The following is a 9,226-nucleotide window of genomic DNA, read 5'->3' as shown; positions in this document are numbered from 1 at the left end:
TACAGAGAGTAGTGTGAAAGGTCTCACACTAGACATGGCGAGGACATCTCTCGCAATACAAGATCATGCATCTGAAGAGAGGCAACGAAAAGCTAGAGTCCTATTTTTAATTTTGATCGCTAACTTAGCTTGATGATGTGCTTTGACATTGAAACACATGTTGATGTGTGCTACTCTCGTGTGGATAAAAGATGGCGACTCCTGTATAGAAGCAAGAATGAGCCTTATGTTCCAGTGACTTGTGACTTGAAAGATGGAGCTCGCCCCCGCTGCCGATGTGAGTACGGAGCAATCCGTGTAGTAGTGTGGTTCCGGGATGTGAAGAGTTCCTGTTAACATTGTAGCAAATAGAAGCCCGTACGCTTTAGCTTGGAGAGCAGATGACACCGGAGTAGACATAGCTGAAACCTGCAGCTCCTGACAATGACCATTTTCTCCGAGTTGGATGATGACACCGATACCTGCTGGCGATGGTTGCATATTATCCTCATTTGTCCATGCCGCATCACAGAAAATTCCTTGTCATGTAACTAAAGATGGGTCTTGTGTGGTTGATGATTGTTGTACAACAACAGTTCCTGCCATCTCATCTTCTAGTTTTGGGGCTTGTAAGATCGCATTTGCCACCGGGTATACCTGTGATGGTTTACAAAATTTTCTATCAAACAGGGAATCATTTCGTGCTTTCCAAAGACACCATAAGAAAGTGTATATACACTAGTTACGTTGATATGGGGATGAGCAGAATCCAGTAAAACCTTAAGCATTTGTGGAATGGAATGATTATGTTCAGCTAAAACTTCTGTTCTAATATACCAGGGAAAGGAAAACCAAGTAGCTTTTGAGCAAGGGCATAGAAAAAGCATGTGCATTTCATCCTCCTCGTTGCCACATCTAGTACAATTTTCACTAATATGTCTGGAGAACTTACTTGCTCACTTACCCGTTGAAAGTTCTCCACGAAGAAGTCTCCATGCGAAAGTTTGAACTCTTGGCTCCATGCATTTGTCTTTCCAAACCTGATTAAGAAGATTTAGAGTCTGCGGTGGAACAGATTTTGGCTACTGGTTTGCTGTTAGTCGTAGATTACTAAAGTAGTGCTTGTAGGCACTTTTCGAAGAGTGGTCACCTGCAGGGGTTAGCTTCCAAACCAACATGTCATGTCCAACAGTGTTAACAACAAGAGTTTGCAGTATAGCTTGTACAGTATTAGGATTGAACAAAGCACTGACAAGATTGATGTTCCAAGTTTTCTGATTAGGAAGCCAAAGATCACTAACAACAGCTGGATAAGAGTAAGGTGGCTGGTGGATTATAAGATTGTCATAAATAGTTTGCCACCCTGAAAACCAGGGAGTACTCCATATGGAACTACTTCCATCTACCAACTCTTCTATTTCTCACTTTTCTCTCTTCTGTTTTCTCTCTCTCCCTCCCTCTCTCAATCTCTCTCTCTCTCTTTCTCTATTCTATCTTACCTTCTCTCCTCTCTTTTTCTCTTCTTTCCTTTTCTTTTTTCTCTTTTCTCTCTTCTCTGTTCCGTTTCCTTTTTTCTCTCTCTCTCTTCTCTTCTATCTTAGCTTCTCTCTTTCTCTCTTTTTTGACAACCTCTCTCTTCTCACTTTTATCCTTTTCTCTTCTCTCTTTCTCTTACTTTTCTCTCTTCTATGTTTTGTTTACCCACCTTCTCTTTTCTCTTCTAACTACTTAAATAGAGAGAATATACTCAAAAATACAAATATATGTGTATATATATATAACTAATATATAACCAACAACCTAGATTAGTTCTACGCTAACCTACATTATACAAATACAAATTCTATGCTAACCTACATTATACAAATATATAACTAATTTAGTACACACATCTCTATTCTCTCTTTATCTCTTCTCTCTATATCTCATCTCTCTCTCTCTTTTCTATCTTCTCTTCTTTTTGTTACTTTAGTTCTCTCTTCTCTGTTCTGTTTTCCCATTTTCTCTTTTTTGTTCTGTTTTCTCATTTTTCTCTCTTCTTTCTTCTCTTTCTCTCTTCTCTCTTTCTCTCCTTTCCTCAATACAAATAAACTAACTAATCTATATGGAATCCAACTAAACCAAGCTACATATATTGTGCATACATGTACAAATGGATGGGCTAGGAAGCATACCTGATGTTGGGCTGACAAGGACGACGGCGACGAGATGGATCTGTCGGACGATCAGATCGACCACGTCTGGAGAGGACGCCGATGTCGGCAGTGAGAGGGAGAGAGAGCTCGTGTTTCGGGAGAGTGAGGGAGCTGAAGTGACAAGGAGAGAGTGTGTGCGTGGTTTGGGGGAGTTATTCCCCAATCTCGCGTCGTGGCGGTCTGTATATCTAAACTTAGCAGCGCGTGAGCGAGAATACATTGCTAACTTAGCAGCGTGTCGACCGCTATTTTTATATTAATATTTTAATTACATATAATGTGAAATTAAACTAGGTATTGATTTTGCCATGGTCTTATTACATGACCACTTTTCGGGGTTTTCTAGAGAAATTTATCTTAATGCACAGTTAGTAGCGTGTTCTGCTAGGCAAGCTACTACATCATCAGTCACTTAGTAGCGTTTACCATACATGCAAGCGCTGCTAGATAGATCTATTATATTGACATTGTAGGAAGTGAAAAATGAGTTGTTAAAAATAAAAACTACATTCCCATGGTCTCATTACCTGACCACTTCTATATGGTGTTAATTTTAGAAAGTACTCCCTCCATCCGGAAAAACTTGTCCCTCAAATGAATGTATGTAGCATCAAGTTAGTGGTAGATACATCCATTTGAGGAACAAGCTTGGGACAAGTTTTCTCGGACGGAGGGAGTATTATCTAAGTGTTTTCACATATGTTGTGTACAAATTGAATGGACGAGCGTGTTTTTGAAGGGGGAAGTGTGCTCGGTTTGAGAGAGGTAGGGCATAGTTTCATTTTTCTGTTACCATACAAGTTTGTGTTAATGTTAGAGATCATTTCTAGTTATATGCCCAATTTTGGGTATTTTTATGGCTATTCTCATATTTTTAGTGAACTTGATCTTAATGCACAATGAGCAACGTTTCGTTAATGGGACACACCGCTAGATCGTGCTTAGTAGCGTTTCCAGTACACGTACACGTTGCTAGAGTGATTTATTATATTGACATTGTAGGAAGTGGGAAATGAGCTGTCAAAAATAAAAACTACTTGTGCCATGGTTACATGACCACTTCAACCTGGTGTTAAGTGTTATCCAAAATTTTCACATATATAGTTTACAAATCAAATGGACGGACGTGTTTTCAAAGGGAAAAGTGTGTTCGATTTGAGTGTAGTTTCATTTTTCCGTGACCAGACAAGTTTGTATTATTGTTAAAGATCACTTCTAAGTCTTACACTGCTAGATCATTTCTAAGTCTTACACTCCTACATGCCCAACTTTAGGTATTTTTGCACTATTCTCATATTTTTAGAAAATTTAATCTTAATGCACAATTAGGAGTGTGTATTCTATGTCTTACACACTGCTAGATCTAGACTTAGTAGCGCTTCACGTGGTGTCACACGCCTGCTAACATATCGTATTGAAATTAGTGTTTATCTACATGATCGATAAATATCTGGAGTACATGCACAATACATATTAATTCAGAAAGAACTAGTTTTCGGTAATTCAAGAATTAAAATCAGTACATAAATGGCCATTGCTATTCTGGATAATGCCGAAGTGAAAAACATCACATCATCAGTTCTTAAAGCTCATTGTTTTGGGCGTGCATAACATGAGAGCATCTTCAACAAGAGCCCAAAAATTGGCTGCGCGCAAAAATCCAGGATTTTTGGACGCCAGACAGCTACAAAAACTGTAAAACAATGCGCGCGTAAAAAAAGGTTGGGCATGCGCTAAAAAACGCTATTAAAAGTTGCAAATTTGAGGCGCCGGATTGCGCGCGCTTCACAATTTATACTGCGTGTTTTTTCAAACACGTTGAATGCACGTTTTTGGCATCTACTAAAGCAATGTTGGATCTGGCGCACTAAAAAGTGCTATAGTAACGCACTAAAACTATTTTATGGCGCAGAATTTTTGTGCCCCTGTTGGAGATGCTCTTAATTTGTATTCACTGCTCGTCCATCTGATCAGTCCCCCGTCCGCTCAAACAATCTTAGCAGCATGATCCTGAGCAATGTGTGCCCAGCTTATAGAATCCACGCTCGCTCAAGAATTGCTAGCAAAACAATCCATCTTTAGTTTATCAGTTTTATAATGAAAAGTAGCCCAAGCCTTTACCGAGTCCAACATGAAATTCTTGAAGTTCATATTGGTCAATTATAAAATAGAAATAAGAAAATAATTTATATTTATTCCAATCAAACTTCCTACCTATTAACCTGAAAGTTTTTTTCAGATAAATGATTCAGTTCTCAAATGAGCAAATCGTTAATCTATACTCCGCCTCTCACCGTGCAGCCGCCCAGAATAGAAGAGGACGACTAGAGTAGAGGAGTCTAATTCCAATCCAAACAATTGAGGGAGTCTAATTATTTTTCCGTTCTTGATTGTTTCAATTGCACTTCCTTCATTGGAGGGTTGCTTGGAAAGTGCGATGCCCATGTTCAATCACTGAAGTAATGAATCTAAACAAGAAAACGAAGTAGAAGTGAAAAACTTTTATAATATATTTTTACATCTCTTTGCTCAGTTTTCCCCTTTAATGTCCCTCTCCGTCATTATTCATAGTAATGTGCTCCTCGCTGAGAAGATTTGAGCACGACTACTTGAGAATTGAGCTCTTCATCGATTGGTTACAACATGTGGCCGTAGTGGTTGCGGCAGCACCCCTCGTCACCGTCTATGTAGGCAGTCGGAAGGAATCACCATGGCCATCTCTCACATGGGGAGGAGTGGAGGTAAAGAGGAGAGAGCAGAATGGTGTTGCGAGAGGAGGAAGATGCTTATAGGAGGATAGGGTGAAACAACGGTGGGGTGGGCCAATCACGTGGCTGCGCGGGCGGTGCCAAACCGGCCCAAGACTTAGCAAAGTATCCTTGACTGCACGAAGTTTCTCCTCCCGGATGCATATGTGGTAAAAGCCAAAATAATAGCAAAGACAATGAAAAAATTGTGATCCGTTTCCTTACACACATGTTTGATTGTTCCAGTCACCTGGTAATACACTCCAGCGTTGTAAAACAAACACAAAAAGAAAATTACAGCTCTCAGACAAGAAGTGGAAGGACAAGATCGACCTGCAGGCCAGAATCAAATTCAGAAAGTTTGGTATGCAGACCAGCCACTGGCTCAAAGTCAAAGAGACATGACAACACATGGACCAGCAGAAGGTAAAGCAAGAATGCTACAATGGCGAATTTGTCGGGCCACTTTATCGAATAAATCATTTTGGAGAAACTAATTTAGTAGTATAAAAATAGTAATCATAATCCGGCATTACCAAAACGAAAAATAAAATAGCAATTAAAAAAAGTTGATCCATTTTGAAAGATTTTGTTCCTTTTCTTATTCATCCTCAGACGCTGCATAAGCTTCTCACAGATTGTTCAAACAATGTAGGCAATACAGTTCGCAACTCATCATAGGTAAGAACACTTTTAAAACAACATAAAAATATGGATCATTGGTCTTATACACAGATAAGAAATGAGACAATTCTTTTTCTATACTCCCTCGGTCGGATGTATGTAGACATATTTTAGAGTGTAGATTCACTCATTTTGCTTATGTAGTCACTTGTTGGAATCTCTAGAAAGACTTATATTTGCGAACGGAGGGAGTACTTTAGTTTCCTAATCATCAGCCACCAAACATCAAACAAAATGGATATGAATCGAAACCAAAAGGAAAACATGTAACTGGAGGACTCAGAATATGGGTGGTGATATAGCAGTATGGTCGGCAAGGCAAAAAAAATGCCAATTACGACGAACGAGACCAAATATCAATCTTCACCGTCCTCCTGAAAAACAAACAAACCTCTGGTTCTCTTCAATGAAGATACTAAAGGATGCAACACAAATCATGTTAACACCAATGAGCGTTTTGAAACATACTTAGGTAGAAACTGTGAATGTTTTGAAAACAAGACTTAGCTTTATCATACGTTTCAGAATCCAACATTCCAAAGAGGCTGAAATATCTCAAAATGCCATATGAACCTCAAAACATAAATATCAGATCAAAACCAGTATCATGAAGTCAGACGCCAAAAAAAACATTAAATCAGGTAAATTAACATGGCTCAGACATCCAAGGAAGGAATTAGCAGCATTAGCTCTCAAGCCTGGCGGGGCGAAAGCTCTTAGGCGGCAACTGCAAATGTTTTGAGAAACAAGCCTAAGTTTTATCATCATCACCATTGATTTCCCCCAATTCCAAATAAGTACAGTGAAAATATATTATGGTAAGTTTGCAAAGCAAGTATAATCACAAACACATCCTCTTAAACCAGGAAGATAAAACAGAGACAGAAAATATTAAAATGAGTAAAATCAGCATGGCTCAGACATCCAAGGAAGGAATTAGCAGCATTAGCTCTCAAGCCTGGCAGGGCGAAAGCTCTTAGGCGGCAACTGCGAATGTTTCAAGAAACAAGCCTAAATTTTATCATCATCGCCATTGATTTTACCCAATTAAAGATAAGCAAAGTATGCAAAGCAAGTACAATAACATAATATCCTGTTAAATCAAGAAGATAAAGCAGAGACAAAAATATTCAAATGAGTAAAATCAACATGGCTCAGACATCCAAGGAAGGAATTAGCAGCATTAGCTCTCAAGCCTGGCGGGGCGAAAGCTCTTAGGCGGCAACTGCGAATGTTTTGAGAAACAAGCCTATGTTTTATCATCATCGCCATTGATTTCCTCCAATTTAAAATCAGCAGTGTAATCACAAAAAACGGTTCTGTGTACCGACTAAATCATGTCCACAGGTTCCTATCAAATGTGAAACGTCCAACATCTCTCTAATGGCACAATGTAGGATCTCCGGTCAAAGCCGTAGCTACCTGAGACATGGCATCAGGCCCAATGAAAAACACCAAAAAGATCACAACACAACAACCAAAAGTCCAAGCAATTACACCATAAGAATTGATAAATCATCCTGAGAATTGGTAATAAACAAAAGAATACATGAACTAATCAAAAGATATAAATGCAATGGGGGGAGCTCAGACAGCCAAGGGTTTGTCTTCAAAAGTACTGCTGAAGAGGCAGTATCAGAAACTCTAGTCCACATAAATGTCATCACCGCTCAAAACTTCCTAACCAGCTGATGATGCAAACAGAAAGAACATGTAAAAAATGAGAAACGGATATCAAATCAGAATAAAAAATAAAGTGAACAAACCATTCAGTTAGGGAGAATCTACAGCAAGTACTGGCATAAGCACAAATACCAAACTGATAGAGGCATGTCTCAAACAGGCAAGGGTAACAAGATGTCCACTGGTCAGTGCGATACAGATATAAGTAATTACCATGGGCGCAACAGCTTCAAATGAATCACACTTCGACTTAAAGAGTTGTGCTACCAACCTCCATATGTAATCTTCAAACCTAGCATTCCAATTAGAATCATATTTTCATTTTTACATATATATTTTAATGCATAATTCTACGCACGAGTAACCGTACTTGAAAACACAAATAAGGTTAGGATATCATCCATAATTTTGCCATGCTTTCATCCCTACTGAATAACTATAAGGATTAAGGATTACAATTATCAGGGCAGATAAATCATCAAACCTAGACCTAGAGCCCATCACCGTGAACAAACTTCTGCCCGAAAGCAGATGCCTGACTTGAACTTGAATGAACCGGCAGCAAAACATAAAACACGTTGAGGATACACAACAGCCTACAGTGCAGAACTGAAGATAGCGGGCCTCACCTCTGCGGGATGCAGCAAGATCTTGGGGGTAATATGGTGAGCTTTCTAATGGACGACCTGAAAATCTTCTTCAAGTATTCCACCTTTTTCTCCGCGAGAAAAAAAAGTGGAGTACTTGAAGAAGACGTTCAGGTACTCCAGCTTGGCGGATCTCTCCTCGAGGGGTCTCCTTCTGCGTGAATTTTGGCACGCCGGTGGCTCTGGGATGTTCAAGCAAGCGCAACATGCTGCCGGTAGCATGAGGTTCCTGCTTGAACACCACAGAGCCGCCGGGCTCCCCAACAGACGGCGCCCGTCATCCGGACGAGATCCAGCAGAAGGAGACGCGGCTCGACTGAGGTGGAGGGCTCGAGGACGGGGGAAGCCGCGGAAGGCAGTCGGCGTCGTCGACGACGGGGTCTGGGGGAAACGGGCGCGGCGGCTGCCGGGAGGCGCTCAGGCGCGGGGCGCGGCGATAAGGATGGGGGTGGGGTGGAGGATGCGGAAGAGAGGAGATGGGATCTGGGATCTGGGAGGGCGTGGCGGCGGCGGCGCTGCGAGGAGGGTTTGGTGAAGGGTTGGGGTTGGACGGGTGGAGCGCTGGCGAATGTATAGGGGTGGGCGATCTTCGTCGGGCTCAAGAAAACTAATTCGATACGGCCCTTGTGTTTTAGGGTCGGACGCAGACCGTATTACAGGCCTGGCTAGTTGAGGTGGGCTATTGATCTCAAAAGATAAAGATAATTCACAGTCCGTGCTCTCCGCGACGAGCGGGATGGGCCGCGGGAGGCTGGAGGCCAACGGCCTGTCACTGTGAGCTATCGCGCGCCTCACACGGGGGGCGAACCTAGCAACCCTAGAACAACCTCTCAAAAAAAACAACAACCCTAGAACAGATTCTAAAAAAAAAATAGCAACCCTAGAACAGGCCTAAAGAAAAAGCAACCGTTGAAAATCTTTAAAAAAAAAGCAACCGTAGACCAAGGCTGGCAGAACGTGAGCTCCCCCGTAGGTTGCTCACGTCAGAGCATGCCTTGACGGTGGCCCCAGAGGTGCATCGGCGGCGTTCAAAAGATGCGCAACCAACCAATTCTGACACACGCCTTCGCTAGTGTCGCCCTCCTCACGGGCGACCCGGGCAAAGCCCTCGCCGCCACATCAGCCTCCCTCCCAGATCTCCCCCTTCCGTCACAGCCGGCGGCAAGCGCCTCCGGGCAAAGCCCGGGCGGCGGCGGGGCCTCACTTTTTTCCCTCTCGCGAGGCCAGGGCTGCGTGGGGCCGCTCGGCCAAGGAGAGGAGCGGGGGCGCGGCGCACGCGGCGAGCTGGAGC

General features: G+C 42.1%; 1 long non-coding RNA gene, 6 other non-coding genes and 1 pseudogene across 7 annotated transcripts; all 8 read right to left on the bottom strand.

Moving 5' to 3' along the window:
• Nucleotides 1–4,306: 4,306 nt before the first annotated feature.
• LOC123143986 (uncharacterized) lies at nucleotides 4,307–8,459 on the bottom strand. The gene is made up of 2 exons (XR_006471182.1): nucleotides 7,918–8,459; nucleotides 4,307–7,580 (listed from the first exon to the last, which is right to left on the bottom strand). It is a non-coding gene; the product is annotated as an uncharacterized lncRNA (long non-coding RNA).
• LOC123146548 (small nucleolar RNA SNORD34) lies at nucleotides 5,527–5,608 on the bottom strand. Its single transcript, XR_006472799.1, has one exon. It is a non-coding gene; the product is annotated as a small nucleolar RNA SNORD34 (small nucleolar RNA).
• Nucleotides 5,881–5,977, bottom strand: LOC123146611 (small nucleolar RNA Z43). Its single transcript, XR_006472825.1, has one exon. It is a non-coding gene; the product is annotated as a small nucleolar RNA Z43 (small nucleolar RNA).
• Nucleotides 6,258–6,378, bottom strand: LOC123146483 (small nucleolar RNA SNORD14). Its single transcript, XR_006472746.1, has one exon. It is a non-coding gene; the product is annotated as a small nucleolar RNA SNORD14 (small nucleolar RNA).
• On the bottom strand, nucleotides 6,518–6,638 carry LOC123146479 (small nucleolar RNA SNORD14). Its single transcript, XR_006472742.1, has one exon. It is a non-coding gene; the product is annotated as a small nucleolar RNA SNORD14 (small nucleolar RNA).
• LOC123146480 (small nucleolar RNA SNORD14) lies at nucleotides 6,756–6,876 on the bottom strand. Its single transcript, XR_006472743.1, has one exon. It is a non-coding gene; the product is annotated as a small nucleolar RNA SNORD14 (small nucleolar RNA).
• LOC123146662 (small nucleolar RNA snoR2/U65) lies at nucleotides 6,902–7,047 on the bottom strand. Its single transcript, XR_006472870.1, has one exon. It is a non-coding gene; the product is annotated as a small nucleolar RNA snoR2/U65 (small nucleolar RNA).
• Nucleotides 7,189–7,277, bottom strand: LOC123146614 (uncharacterized; annotated as a pseudogene).
• Nucleotides 8,460–9,226: the final 767 nt, after the last annotated feature.

The sequence above is a fragment of the Triticum aestivum genome, chromosome 6D (assembly GCF_018294505.1).
Source record: "Triticum aestivum cultivar Chinese Spring chromosome 6D, IWGSC CS RefSeq v2.1, whole genome shotgun sequence".
NCBI classification, from domain to species: Eukaryota; Viridiplantae; Streptophyta; class Magnoliopsida; order Poales; family Poaceae; genus Triticum; species Triticum aestivum.
This window is presented reverse-complemented; position numbering and strand designations above follow the sequence as displayed.